The sequence below is a fragment of the Temnothorax longispinosus genome, chromosome 7 (genome assembly GCF_030848805.1).
Source record: "Temnothorax longispinosus isolate EJ_2023e chromosome 7, Tlon_JGU_v1, whole genome shotgun sequence".
NCBI lineage: Eukaryota > Metazoa > Arthropoda > Insecta > Hymenoptera > Formicidae > Temnothorax > Temnothorax longispinosus.
In genome coordinates this window covers 570,015-583,984 of record NC_092364.1, presented here as the reverse complement: position 1 = coordinate 583,984, position 13,970 = coordinate 570,015, and the positions used below count along the sequence as shown (strand labels likewise).

Below are 13,970 nucleotides of genomic sequence, written 5' to 3'. Positions count from 1 at the left end.
ACATTTCGCGTCGACGTAGCTTCCGGAATTCCGATGTTAATAACATGTATACGGCGACACATTTGTCTCTCGTATCTTATCGATAAATCTCCCGCGTTCTCGTCTAATAATAGCGCTCGGCATCCTTTTACGGAAACGTTCCCTCGTGCAACGAGGATTCCGAAAGTGTCCTCGATGCAAAGTAAATTTGTTCCAACGTTTTGCGCCGGAAAGCTCCGATTGATCTGGAAATCTCGACGGGCGAGATCGCAACGGAATTGGAACGCAAAAACTGTAACCGTTGCACGATCGCGTGCGTATCGGGGTAGGAACTTGCAGCAGCATTTAACATCTCGGCTCGAGCTCGAGCTTCGTGTAACTTGTAATTTGGTGCGGGATACCACGTTACATTACAGACGGATACGCGGAGGGCAAAGGGAAACGTTTAAATCGTACGTTTGGCCTCGTATACACGCGGAGAGATAAAATTCGCCGTTTTACCCATTACATAAGCTAAGTTCTACCTAACTCCCGTATGCTCGGAACTCGCATTTATCATAATCGTGACGCCTTTATCTGTGCGAGCGAGAGTTAAGTGGAGTGGACCTGACGTGTCCGAACGAATACGCCCTGCGAGCACGAACCCGTGTCTCGATTAAGGATTAACATCGTCTAACAGGAACGGTTGTTGACCTTTGGCATCGTATTGGAGCGGCGACGCGTCGCGCCGCGCCGCACCGCGATTATGCTTAACGATAACGTCTCGGTACACGTTTGACACGCGTAACGTTACCATTTACAGATTACTGTCCGTAATTACGATGCATACACTACCACAGAAAATATTCAAATAGATCCTTTGAATATACCACAAAGAGCGTATTACTGCATATTTTATCATCAGTGAAATTTGAAAGGTCTATTCGAATTTTCTACATATATAAATTCTATCTTTTTTTGTATCACCAGAATCGACAGCTCTCAGGAGCTTCCGAAAGCGGACATATCAGATACCAAAATATTATCCATATGGGTAATATTATCCTTATATTTGATATGTCCATTGCATATACAAAAAAAAAGTATATAAAAATATATAATTACATTTCTTGTAATTAAGAGGGTAATGTCAAAGAATAATATCCATGTGAAAAAATATATATTATAGTAATTAAATATAAAATTAAATATATAATAATTTAATATATATATTTAATTATCGTCTCCCTATTTTGAAAATCGTGAACATTTTCAGTATATGCGTATAAGAATTGCATATTAAAAATTGATGTATGTACTAACGAGGATATGAAGGATTTTGTATCCTCAGTATTATTACTGACAAGCTGATGAGCTGTTTTGAAAACAAAATAAATTCTTGTATTTATATGGACGTTTTATTTATTTTATTTTTATAATTAAAATGAAGAACAGTATGGCACACGGATATTGCTCTTAAAGCTGTTAAACTTCCTCAATTCCATTACAGTTGTCTGAGGATAAATATATAAATGATAAATATCCATTATTGGTAACAACTCGGAATGATTCGACTTTGACAGTTCCCAAATGAGTTCTGTTCGTTAGAATTCTTGTTGGCAGCTATCGTAACGTCTAACGAAATTCTGCAATTCTCGAGCGGCACGCGATTAATTTAACAGTATTAATTTTAACGATATTGATTCAACCACTTCTCGCTCCATCTTTCTTCCGCTTCCGCTTCTAGTTATTTAGTACTAAAGATATCTCTTCGGGTTTCCAGATCGAAAACTCGATCCTCGTAACAGCTTTTATCCGATACTTATTAGATCGTTCAATTATTCGATATATGTAAATCTGCGAATTATTTTTCATTACACTGATTTTTATTAGTTGCACGAACATACGCACGTATCGTTGGAAAGTTTTTCTATACAGGTGAGCGGAAGCGAAGCTTTTAAATTTGCACGAGCTACTTCGTAATTACTGTTCACGCCGGGAATATTTCTCGGTGAAAACGATAAATTTCCATTAGAGAAATATACATTAGCGCGCGCGGCATTACATTGTCTTTGTTATTTCGATGTAATGAAAGCAAGAAATTTGCTTAACTCGGAGAATTCACGCTGCTCGATTACGTTTACCTATATATCGATCGGATTTCTATTTGAATCTGCTTGATTAAAAGTCAGAGATTTCCTTTTTTTTCTAATTTACTGTCGCGCTATACGTGCGATTTGTTTGCATAATTCGATACACGAGAATGAAGTAAAGAGCGCGGGAGAGAAACGTGTGATGTGAACAGTTTCCTCACGGAAGCGCGGAACGATTAATTAACGAAAGTGTCTAATAAAGTCGATTAAAACTTCCAACTTCCTTATGATCCGTTACAACGAGATCAATTCTCCTCGAACGCTTTAATGGAATTGTCTAGTTTTAAAACTTGGCGATCTGAACTTGTTTGCCCTTTAATCCCGTAATTTCTAAGTGTTATTTATTTCTGTTAGTTTTCTCAAGAAATAACCACCGATCGATAAAAGTCATTTAATCGAGTTACCACACCCGTGAAATTAATATCCTATTCATTTAAGTTATATAATATTATATATAAAATATAATATCGCGCGCGCATATTACTAAAATAAATTCTGTGATGCGGATTGTTATTAAATTCTTTTTCTCTCTCCGTGTTTAAAGATTTATTACATGTGTGCATAGATATATATTACATATTTTCCAATAGACTAGATGTAGATTACACTACCATAAGAAAAAGGTTAAATTAACGTTCTTGGATTAATTTGCACAATTCTCGCAAGTTCCGACGTATCGATTATTAATTCCCGAATTTAACCGAGAAAGCCTAATGTCTTCGATTAAGTTTCACTTAGGGCTTTGCAACTTGTCGTATGAGCAATTATACTGGGCGGGGACGAAAGTTTGGGCTTCAAATGAACAATCCGAACTTTCGCCATAGTCGATAACACACTTACGAGTGAACGACCCTCGGCCGAGAGACCAAGTATCCGGGGTTATAAATAAATGCGGTGTATATGTGCCTCGAATCGATCTCTTCGTAACCTAAGCGACTTGAATGCCTGGTCCTACCGTTGACAGGTGAGTTCGTTGCGGGATCGCGGATTTATCAGAAAGAAAATAATAACGGAGGTGAAATATTAAAAAGGTGAATCGCGAGGTCTCTGATTCACGTGCAATCGATACGTTGAGTTATCATCGCCCGTCCATATCCACGCCAACCATTATCAGTCCCGCGCCTATTCTCGTTATTTACGACTTATGTGCGTACAATTGTGCGTTCATGGAAAATGGCTATCGTTCGCAATCGAAAGCTCATGGGAATTGACTACGGAATTGGATACGAATTGAATGGCAGCGTCAACGGGATATTTTTATTCATCATGAGCGAGTTTCGAATATATTTGATCAGTTTGTAAAATTCTTCTGATTTTAACGATTCCAGGGGTTTTTATAGCATACCGTTTGAGGAAAAATGCAGTCTGGAGAATGTGATTGAATTCTGCATCAAAAAATTAAAAATTTTGGTTATTCATTACTTTTGAGTTTTTCAAATGTACGTTTGGTTGACGCTCGATTATAATTTAGTTAGTGGGATAGAATTTCTTATTGTTTATTAGTCTTCAAATGCTCTCTACCTGTTATCTGTATTATCTATTATTACTGATACATTGGTTTTGCATTATTACTGATTTCATCATTGTTCGAGATTTCTAACCCAATATCTGGCTTCAGCAAAACTGTATTTTGCAATAAGCCGTATCCAGTAACTTGTGTATGTAATTATGTATGTACATTACGACAGTTATGGAATATTACATTCCTTTTTCATAAAAAGTAAAATTACTAAAATTTATACTAAAATGAAAATAGTTCCGTTAAAATGTTACTCATAGAGTCTTGAGAAAATTTTCTATTAAAGTTATTCATAAATTATTTATGAATTAATAATAATCTGACAAAATGCAAGAGAGAGAGAGAGTCGTAAGTTTTGAATGTTATATACAATTTTAAACATTTAGGCAATTTATAATTATTTCGTAATTACATTTAACATAATTGCATTTCAAATTATTTATTCTGTTTAACTTAACCATATAATTATATTTAATATTAAAATACAATTACTGACATATTTTCAATATATGTTAGTAAAATTTAGTTCTATCGGACTCTCCAATCAGAACCGGCATTTGCGGCAAAGTGTTATGATAACGCTAATGTATGAGATTGCTCACAATCGGTGGTAGAATCGAACGGCCTCGGCGGGCGGAATCGAACGAAGCGGGCCGGAAGCTCGAAGAGGAAGTTCCGCGAACTTCCGCCGTAATCAGTCGCGCGCAGAACGGACGGTTTGAAAAATCGGCGACTTGGCGCTAATCGGATTTCTGCTCGTTAAGTCGGAAAATCGCGTTATAACCCAGTTCGACGGACGCATAGTGGCAGGCACCCTACCACTTTCTGGGTTGAAAACCGATGCACACGTAAATAACATTAACACGTAAGAGCTGATGCGATCGTAAATTTCCGCCAAATGAGGATGACGTTAAGTTTCGAAATAGGAAGCTAATCAGACGGTCCAGAATATGCATCCTTCCGCATGCAACTCTCAACTCATTTTAGATATACATTTAGATTGACATTTGGCAACAGATTTTTGATGACTCGCGTAAAAAATCATAAAAATTGACACCATATTTTTTCTACCTCTAAAGACTGACGCTACTTGGAGAAGCTTTTCAGGCACAGTTAAATCACAAAAATAAGCCCACTTTAGACAATCTATAATTCGCGTTAAAAAAGATAGCCGTGTATTTTGACGTGTATGCTGATGTATATACGTTATTTTAATATTAATTTTATATAGATGTATAAACTTGTATATTCTGTGTATATAGTTCTTAAAATATTGTTTATATTACACGTCATAAAATTATGAATAGATATTTCTATCCTAATTTCTGAATTACAGATCGAAATCGAGCTTTTTATGATATCATTATATGGAATTATGAAATTAAAAGTTGAATATTTTCTCTCCGAATATGCCGAAGGGTGGGATATTGTCTCAAACACAACGGAGGTTGTTCAACTCGGATTCTCGGGTTTTAGAATCCGCCGGAGAGCATTGTACTTAGCGCCGCTAAATGCGACCTGAAGATACGGGTTCCCGCCTTTCTAGCGCGCGGTCGACGCGGTCGAAAGCCCGCGATACGCTTTTGTCGCACACGAGATCGCGAGTTTAAGGCTCATTGCACATGCGAGACCACGAGGTAATCGGCCAATCGAGAGTGAGCGAGCTTATCGCGCGCAGCGTACACGTACACGCGGACACACACACGATCGGATAATAAAGAGAGAAGAGGGTTCTTTATCTCGTATTCCGTTCTCGTGACCTTATTCGGGATCAACCAGCGCGAGAGAACCACGCCGGATGAGGCGTTATTAATAATTGAGGCTTGATTAATCGAAATGATCGTTCCCGTTGTGTTCCCAGCGATTGTATTGACGTCACTATGTGTGCGTGTATTAATTAAATTCATTTTCGAATAGAACGTTCCGTGGAAAATAGTCATTAATATGACAAAAAGAGACCACCTATGCATGGTACATATTCGTACGAATTATTGATTGGAATTAGCAATTGGATTTTCTTCAATAAAAGTTGTTTTGCAAAAAAATATCATTATATTCCCTTTTTACTTTTATTTTTTTACTTAAACTTGTTGCAGTAATAATCGTCATTGAATGATTCGAAGAGATTTTTAATTGATTGCTTTTTAACGAGAGATCCAAGAGCTTTCCTTATCTTTCGGTGAAATAAGCCGAACGTGGTTACGTAATAATTTAAATAATAATCTACAATCGAAATTTGCAACTTGTATATATAACAGTAGCACGCGGGTGCTCTCGGGACATGCAACAGACGAATTATCTACGTAGAATTAACTGAAACTGAACCCCGGGGCTTGCCGTCTTTCCGACGCCGAGTTGCTCACGCGACGTTATTTTAATCCCGCTTTTGCTATTGCAAAGTCGACCGACCGACTTGCAAAAATTTCAGCCTCATTCGGCTGTAATTGCGGCGAGCGTCGACGTGTGATTTGTTGGCCGATTAATCGGAATCGCGCGGCCGCCGCGGCCTCAGAAATCACTCGTTTCACCTGATTGCTCGCGCGAATATCACTCGATCCGTTCCGCAAGGGTGATTTTAGAGAAAAAAAGGAGGAAGGAAAAAAAGAACAAGGTTGCAATGGGTTTTAATGGGGTCGTCGATCGCCACGTCGCGTCGCTCCGATAATGCTCATTTTTCGCAATCGATGGGGAAATCGGGAGGTCGAGACAAGCGGTGATTAATATCGGCAAGGTCGGTCGAGGATGCCATGGTCGAGGATATAAGTGCGTTTCGCTATTACAAAATCCCATAATTATTTCTCGCGGCTGTGTACATTCGTGATCTAGTTTCTATTCCTGCAACTCCTACGCTGCGTTTATAACGTTATAAATAATGACGTAATGGCTTTATGGCTCTTGGAGCGCCTTTACTTAAGAGCCTTGCCGCCATTATCTCATGCAAGTGAAATGTGAGAAAAGACGCGGCTGGAGGAAATCTTATTCTTTTATTTATTTTACCGTACTATATTGCGCGCATATCAGAAATTCGTTGAGAGACTTGTACCATACAGGTAACCAAATATTTTATTGGAAAAAATAACAGAAAAGTGAATATTGCAAAATCTAAAAGAAGATATATAAATACAAGAGTAGCAGCGCGACCTACTTTTGCTAAAATATCCTAAAAACTCAATTACTTAAATTCTAAATCCTGAATCCAGTATATATTATAATCTTAGCGACAACGCAAAGAATTTTATACTGAATTTAGGGGACAAGTATAGTGATACATATTTTCCACCGGTAACATTAATACCTTAAATATTTATCGCGGTCCGTAAATTCAGTGTCGGTGAAATTTTTATAAATGTAGCGTCACGCGAAAAAGAACTCATTTTTAAAATGAAAAAGTAATTTATGCGATTTTAAATTAAATGTCACTAGATTGAAATAATAATTCAATTTGTAAGAAGCAGATTAATGTAAATTCAGAGTAGGTATAGTTCCTATTTTATCAGAAGTCTTCGCACAAAGAGAATTGTTAAAGCTGAATGAAAACGGTAGTCGGATAAGTAAAATTCAAAGCGATGAGATATAGGCATACAACCTGCAACATGTAACAAATATAAACGTAATTTACTGTGCTGCACGGTGCATTTTTATAATGGAAATTTGATGATGGACGCCGATAACCGAATGGTTGCATCGAAAAAATATTTTTTTTTTACGACGGTAAATAAATTAACGATGAAGTGCAACAGGATGCAGGACTGGAGCACGTTTTACGACGCATCGAGCGCCATCGGTTTTACGACACGGTGATTTATTAGGCAATATATAATACATTACGTGTATCACGTGTCGCATATATTGTTTTACGCGCACTTGATTGCGGCATTGTATAATGCTAATTAAAGTCTCGATCTCCACATCATAATTAGTTAATTAATTGACACGGAAGGTTGGATCGTGATCCCATTTGCAATTGTATTGTACGTTTCGTACGAAAATTGCGACGAGATCCATTGGAGATTGATGCGCGATATAATGTCATTCGTGCCTTCGCATAATTTTGTATCTAATTGACACGAATGCAATTGAAGTGCAATCTGTTTTCCATTGTCATGTTTCACGGAAAATAACGTAAATTAATAGAATAATCTGTTAATTTAGTCGCTTGCATTTTCAGTTTTTATAATATTCTAATCATTAAGTTACCATGTAGAAGGCCAAAACCTATCCAAAGGCTGTAGATTTAACAGAAGAAGAAGAAAAGAAAAAGAAAAAGAAGAAGCTGTGCACCATGTCCACAGTATAAAAGTTTAACGAAACTTATTTGATGAATAAGCGCGCGTATGTGGCTTTAATTGTGTGGCTTATATAGTAAAAATAAAATATATCTTTTTGTATAATAAATAAAATTAATTAATTACTTGAAATTTAATGAAACTTAATGAAGCGTAGAGATTGGAGTGCTTTTTATGCATCCCACTTTTAATCTCGAGCGTATACATTGTTTTCGCCTCTTTTGCATTATGCGTCATATCGCATTATAATGCACCCTTCGCGGCCGAAAAAAACTCTCGGAACGGAAGAGACCCTCGCGCGTACGAGAATTCGGAACAGAGTTATTGGATTAAGCGATTCGAGCGAGTCACGCGAGAACGATTATGCGACGATCGGCGATAAGAGAATTATTACGCCGGCATGCTCTGTTTGCTTGTTTGCCGATATGTACGGGTCCCCGATGAGGGTTCCATCCGACGCGCGATAATATGGCGCAGGACAGCACAACATGCGTGATCTTCCTGCCTCGAACCGTGTTTGCTTCCCCGATCTTGTTTTATTGAACGGGTCTCCAGAGGGTGGAGGGTAAAGGATGTAGTCATTCCTCGATCGGATGACGGGGAAAATTAATTTCTTCGGCGAGACAGAAGTAAGGAAAGCTAAAATCACACACCACCTGAAAGATTCGATGCATAGTTCGTAATGCATAGTTCGTATTAGTTTTGACGAAAGAGGAACAAAATCCAGAGTAAAAGTGAACATATAGATATTCAATCTAGATATTCTCAAGCAGCAATCGGCAAACTATAACTCGCGTAATTATTATTTTATTTTGAATTTTTTTAAATAAAAAATTTTCTCTTTTGTTATATAAGTACTTATGTAATTTTTGCTTTTTAATCCGCAAAAGCCAAAAATATTTACTATCTGATCCTTTATGGAAAAAATTTGCCTCTTCTAAAATAATAGTTTAAAAAGAATTACTAAAAAAAAATATTGTAATTACATTAATATTAGTTGTTAATTTTCTTTAACTAATAAACTTTATTAGATTGAATATATAGACGAGACCGCACGATGAAATAAATATAGTAGGTTTGACACACATTACGTATTCTAGGATTAATTGTGGTGTTCCGATCTGAAATCACACACGGAGCAAACACGCAGCGGCCGGACGCTGGTATCTGCATGCGGAATCTCGATGGCTGTCAAATAGCGGCGAGTGTGCCTCCATCGTGCACACTTCCATCCCTCGTTTAGGTAGACGTGACTATTCTTTAAACGCGGAAGTCGATACGCGATAAGGTTGTCCGCTCTAAGGAAGATTAACGAGTCAGCTTCAAGCCGTTATCACGTTTCGATCGCGTTTTCGATCGCGAGGTTGTTTAACGCTAGCGTTTTACGTCCCGTTTAGTAACGAGCGGAATGCGCTACATAGACTGTTAATGCGTTATACATAGATTCACCTAGAGTCCTTCTGGCCAGCTTGCAGTTCAGGATATAAGAGAGAAAGAGAAAGAGAGAGAAGCGATATACATTCATATATACATTCATATCGCTTTCTCTTTCTCTCTTATATCTCTTTCTCTTTCTGTTCTCTTGCTTTTGCCAAAAAATGCCGAACCAATCAAAAGTTGTTGTCTGATGGCCAGACTCTTATTAGAGGGACTCTATAGATTCATCGAACAAAATTTGGGAAAGGATCATCAATGGCGCTTCCCACACAAGAATATCTTCATTTGGCGAACGCGTGACGCCAGCTCAATTAATGTAATACAAGATACCCATATTACGCCCCACTTCTGTGATAACGATATTTAATTATATCGGAACCAACGCGTTTGCGCCTTTCGCTATCTCGATGCAAAATTCAATCGGGCGAGCGAAACAACGATTAATTAACGTTTGCGGCAGGTCGCGATTTTCCCTCGTTACGGACGCGTAACCCAGCAGAATTGACGCTATTTTTGCATATCGTTTTGAACGGCAAAATCGCGAGAAAATACCGACACGCCAATGAAGTGTCGTAACTGTCGCCGACGCGCGTTACTTCGTCAAAGCGACAAAATAATTAGCAATTTGTGTCATTCAATTAAGTGGCGCTCGTTTTACTGAAATATCGCAGCATTCAAACGTTAATTTACCGTTTTATAAATTAGGAGGATCGTCGATCTGTCGCTCCATTTGTTATTACTTTTCACGCAATTTCCTTTTCTTCTTCAACTGAAATACATCATTATATACACACACACACACACACACTCACACACTCACACATATTTTTTTTTTAACTGAAATATATTATAATACGAGTTCACGTACGGAATTTACATATCAAGTGACATCCACGCGAAACGTTGAGTAAAAAATCGCGTTGTATCGGGTAGAACTGAAGCAGGTCTTTTATTTTCTCTTTTGAAACAAAATACAGGTTATATGTTTGACATAGTTTTGCGTTGAAAAGAGAAGAAAGTAATATTTTGGCGATTGCCTGCAACGTGAAAATTCTACCGGGATATGCAAACTTTTGACATACAACGTAATATCGTTGACGGTATTTGATATGCCATCGTTATCTCGTGATGCAGTGATGTATTATTGAACAAGTAATCTGCATTTCGATATCAGAAATAAGCTCGCATCGGTATTGTCGATACGTATCGGACTGACACGACCGCGTTACTCAGACGTCTCCTTCAACTCAATTTGACGAGTCACGAACCGAGGCCAACGTTCTCTTCCGCCATTGAGTCGATTTTAATGCCCTTCTCTCTCGGCGCGGCATCGCACTTAAATCGCGTTCGTTCAAGGCGCGATCGCGAAAGCAGGTACCCTCATGGCCACCGCGTGTAGCCTCGTCCGATCAAGGCCTGACTATACTACTGGCGAACTCACAATAGGCGGTATTTATCGGGAAAAACTATATCGCGATATCGACATTTGCGTCATAATTACAAGAGCGTACTTGACAACGAGATATTGCATAATTCATGAGGAATTGTTGTTTTACAAAAGCACGAGATTTTATTCGGTCGAATTGATATTTTCATATTATTGACATTTATAAAAAAAAATCATAGAACTCTTGTTTGATTCAACTTATTTGCTTGATTTTTATAGGTACGTGTGATTTTTTTTTAAATCTATGTCATTCATGATTTAATCGCGTCAACAAAGTATATTAATTGGCATATGATCTACGATAAAATTATATGTTATAATAGATTGGTATTGACTTTAGTTAGTAATGAATATATTTATATATAATTATATCGCCCTTTTATATCCAATTAACGACATTGTTAATATAGACATTCTCCAATTAAAACTTAACTAGACTCGCTCACTGTTATATTAAGTTCGTACTAAATAGCTTGTCGAAAGGATAATAATCAGTTTCAGGATTTTATCCCTCACCGGTCACCTATGCGACTTACTTTGAATAGTATTTTATAATTAAATCTTGCTTGTTTATAGAAAATTGCACTATATATATTTACGATAATTATACGTGGACGAAATTGTTGCATCGTCAGTTCTAAAACAAAGATCTGTAATAATAATTTTCGATAATAATCTGTGTACAATAATAATAGCGCGTTACAACAAATACGATAATATGTAACGATGATAGCTCATAATACATGTAACAACGATACAGCTGCGGATGCCGGAGCTCGAATTATTGGGAAGAGGAAACTTCCAGCCCGCCCGTATTATTATCTTACACAGTTCGCCTGTAATAACAAACCAGGATTGATTTAATTAGGGGCGGTGATTAAAACTGCATTTTCGCATGAAGGTTATCAATAATGATTGAGGCGCGTAAAACAGGTGTATAATAACATTACCGGCGCCATGCATGTATCTCGTGTCTACATATGTGTGTGACGTGTGTACATGAGCGGGCGCGCGCGTGTGCGTACGAATTAAATAAATTCAGTGCGCGAGGTAGAATGTTACGAGAACAAATATCGGAGGGAGGAAGCCGAGAAGCGTTACCGAGTAGGCAGCGACGGCAGCGTTACGAAACGAGGCATTAAATCACTCGTACGCAAGCACGTGGCAATTGTAGAAGGCGAAAATGACCAAGATGGAGTTCCGCACTCAATCCCGAGCTCCATTCCGAATTGTGTGCTCTCGTATGCCGGAATTCGGTTAGCGGTAATGTAATCTGCCCAACGGTGAGGAGATACAGCACGGCGAAACAGCGCGAGTGCGGTCGTATCGCGCGACCGATATACTGTTAGAATAAATCCGAATCTCCGGTGCACCGCGGGTGTTCCGGTGTTACAATTAATATTAATTACACGCGCGCGGTTCGAATCGCACGTAATCGAGCAAAAGCACGTGCTAAAGTCACGTTCGCTCGTAAATGTTCAGTAAATATTCATTGAAGCCGAGATTATTTCTTTAAGGGCCTTTGGTTCGACCTGCAGTGAGATTGGGAACAATTAATAGCCACCGTGCTGCAAAAATTAATATAATAACGTTTGTCGCAAAAATGATTACGCTCGTAGTTTTGAATTCGCGTTGAATTGGACCACGTAAAAAGACCTGATCCGAATTCACAATGCAATTTAGCGTGTTTCAAGGCACCACGTAACTACGTCGGCATGTCGAGCCGCAATTGGCCCGAGAGACCAGGCAGGGCCCGAGAAATCAGTTCCGCGCAACAAGCCCCAACTCGATATTCCGCCTCGAAGAAGGGACGTCCGACTCCGACGACAGGACCGGGTGACACGATACACGCGACGGGCGGAAGTTAGCGACGCGACAGCGAGGGCCACTTCCAACACGATCGCCGCTCGATTCTCGACGAAATTCCGTGGCGCTTCCAAGGAAAAGTTTCGATTGCTAACGTAGTCTGATATTTCGTTTCCCGCACAGGCGTGTTCCTATAAATAGAAAAGCTTGATTTTGTCGATTCAACAGGAAATTGAATTTTTGCGGCGAGACCTAAATAAAACCGACGTCCTCGAGGAAAATGAGAGCATAACAATTAAATTAAAAACATCGAGGTATCATGCAATAATTATTTAATTTTACAAGACACGGCAAAATCGCGTTTTGTCCTTATATTTTTCCCCGATTAGAAAGTAAGCCGGTCACAAATTCTTTACTGTGTGAAAGAAATTTTAGATGTAGAGATTTTTAATTATCCAGTGACTATTGAATTAAAATGTTTTATCGTACGCTAATAAAATATTCCGACGAAAAATAGGAATTCAAATTTAAATGCAAATATTTAAAATTATGATATGATTTATTAGATACGATATAAAGTCATATTAATGTAAAGTCAAAATTATAAGACATCGGGGCTTGAAATATATAATAATCAATCTGTTTTAAAAACATTACTTTACTCTTGAGTCGAGAAAAGCAACTTTTGACACAATTGCTATTGTAAATAGGATAAGCAGCCTGGTTATCGCAAGATAAATTGTTTCTTTGTGAGACTATCAGCGAGAAATCGCTTTACTGTCGCTGTTCGTGGCACTGCGCGTGTTCATAGCTTTCGTGTATCTTCGCGAACGCGATTAGCGAGCCCGATGCACTAATTGGTGATAAAACTCGCGTATTCTTATTTTGTCTCAATGTATGATCTTGACACGTTTGTATACATTATATAGTTATATCTCAATTAATTTACTCGATTGTCGTCAGTTTGACATAGAAAATGTCTTACCGATCTTCTGTAGATTTGAAAAATTCAAAGGGGCTGCAAATAATAAAACAATTTTGATGCTCGAATAATTGAATTTTGAAATTCGCAATTTTATTTGCGAGTCGTGGGATTATCTGCAGTTTTGCATATTGATTATCAAGCGATGAAATTAGTCTCTTAATTATTTCCTAATTGAATGTCGCTTTCTACAACATTTTCCAATTCTCTTTGACACTTTGGAGTCAATGCGTTTTTGCGATATAAATGAGCACGAATATCGGGTCATTAAATACTTTATAATGCAAGCGCGGACTGTCTACCGTTATCCCCGAGGTGAAACGCAGTTTTCATTCCCGTCGTAAGTTCTTAAGTAATGGAAACTTTAATGGAATTCAGCACA

General features: G+C 38.1%; 1 protein-coding gene across 5 annotated transcripts in view; it reads right to left on the bottom strand.

Moving 5' to 3' along the window:
* The window catches only part of LOC139815787 (adenylate cyclase type 5), a 101,785-nt gene that overhangs the window by 85,279 nt on the left and 2,536 nt on the right, over positions 1-13,970 (bottom strand). The window lies entirely within an intron of this gene.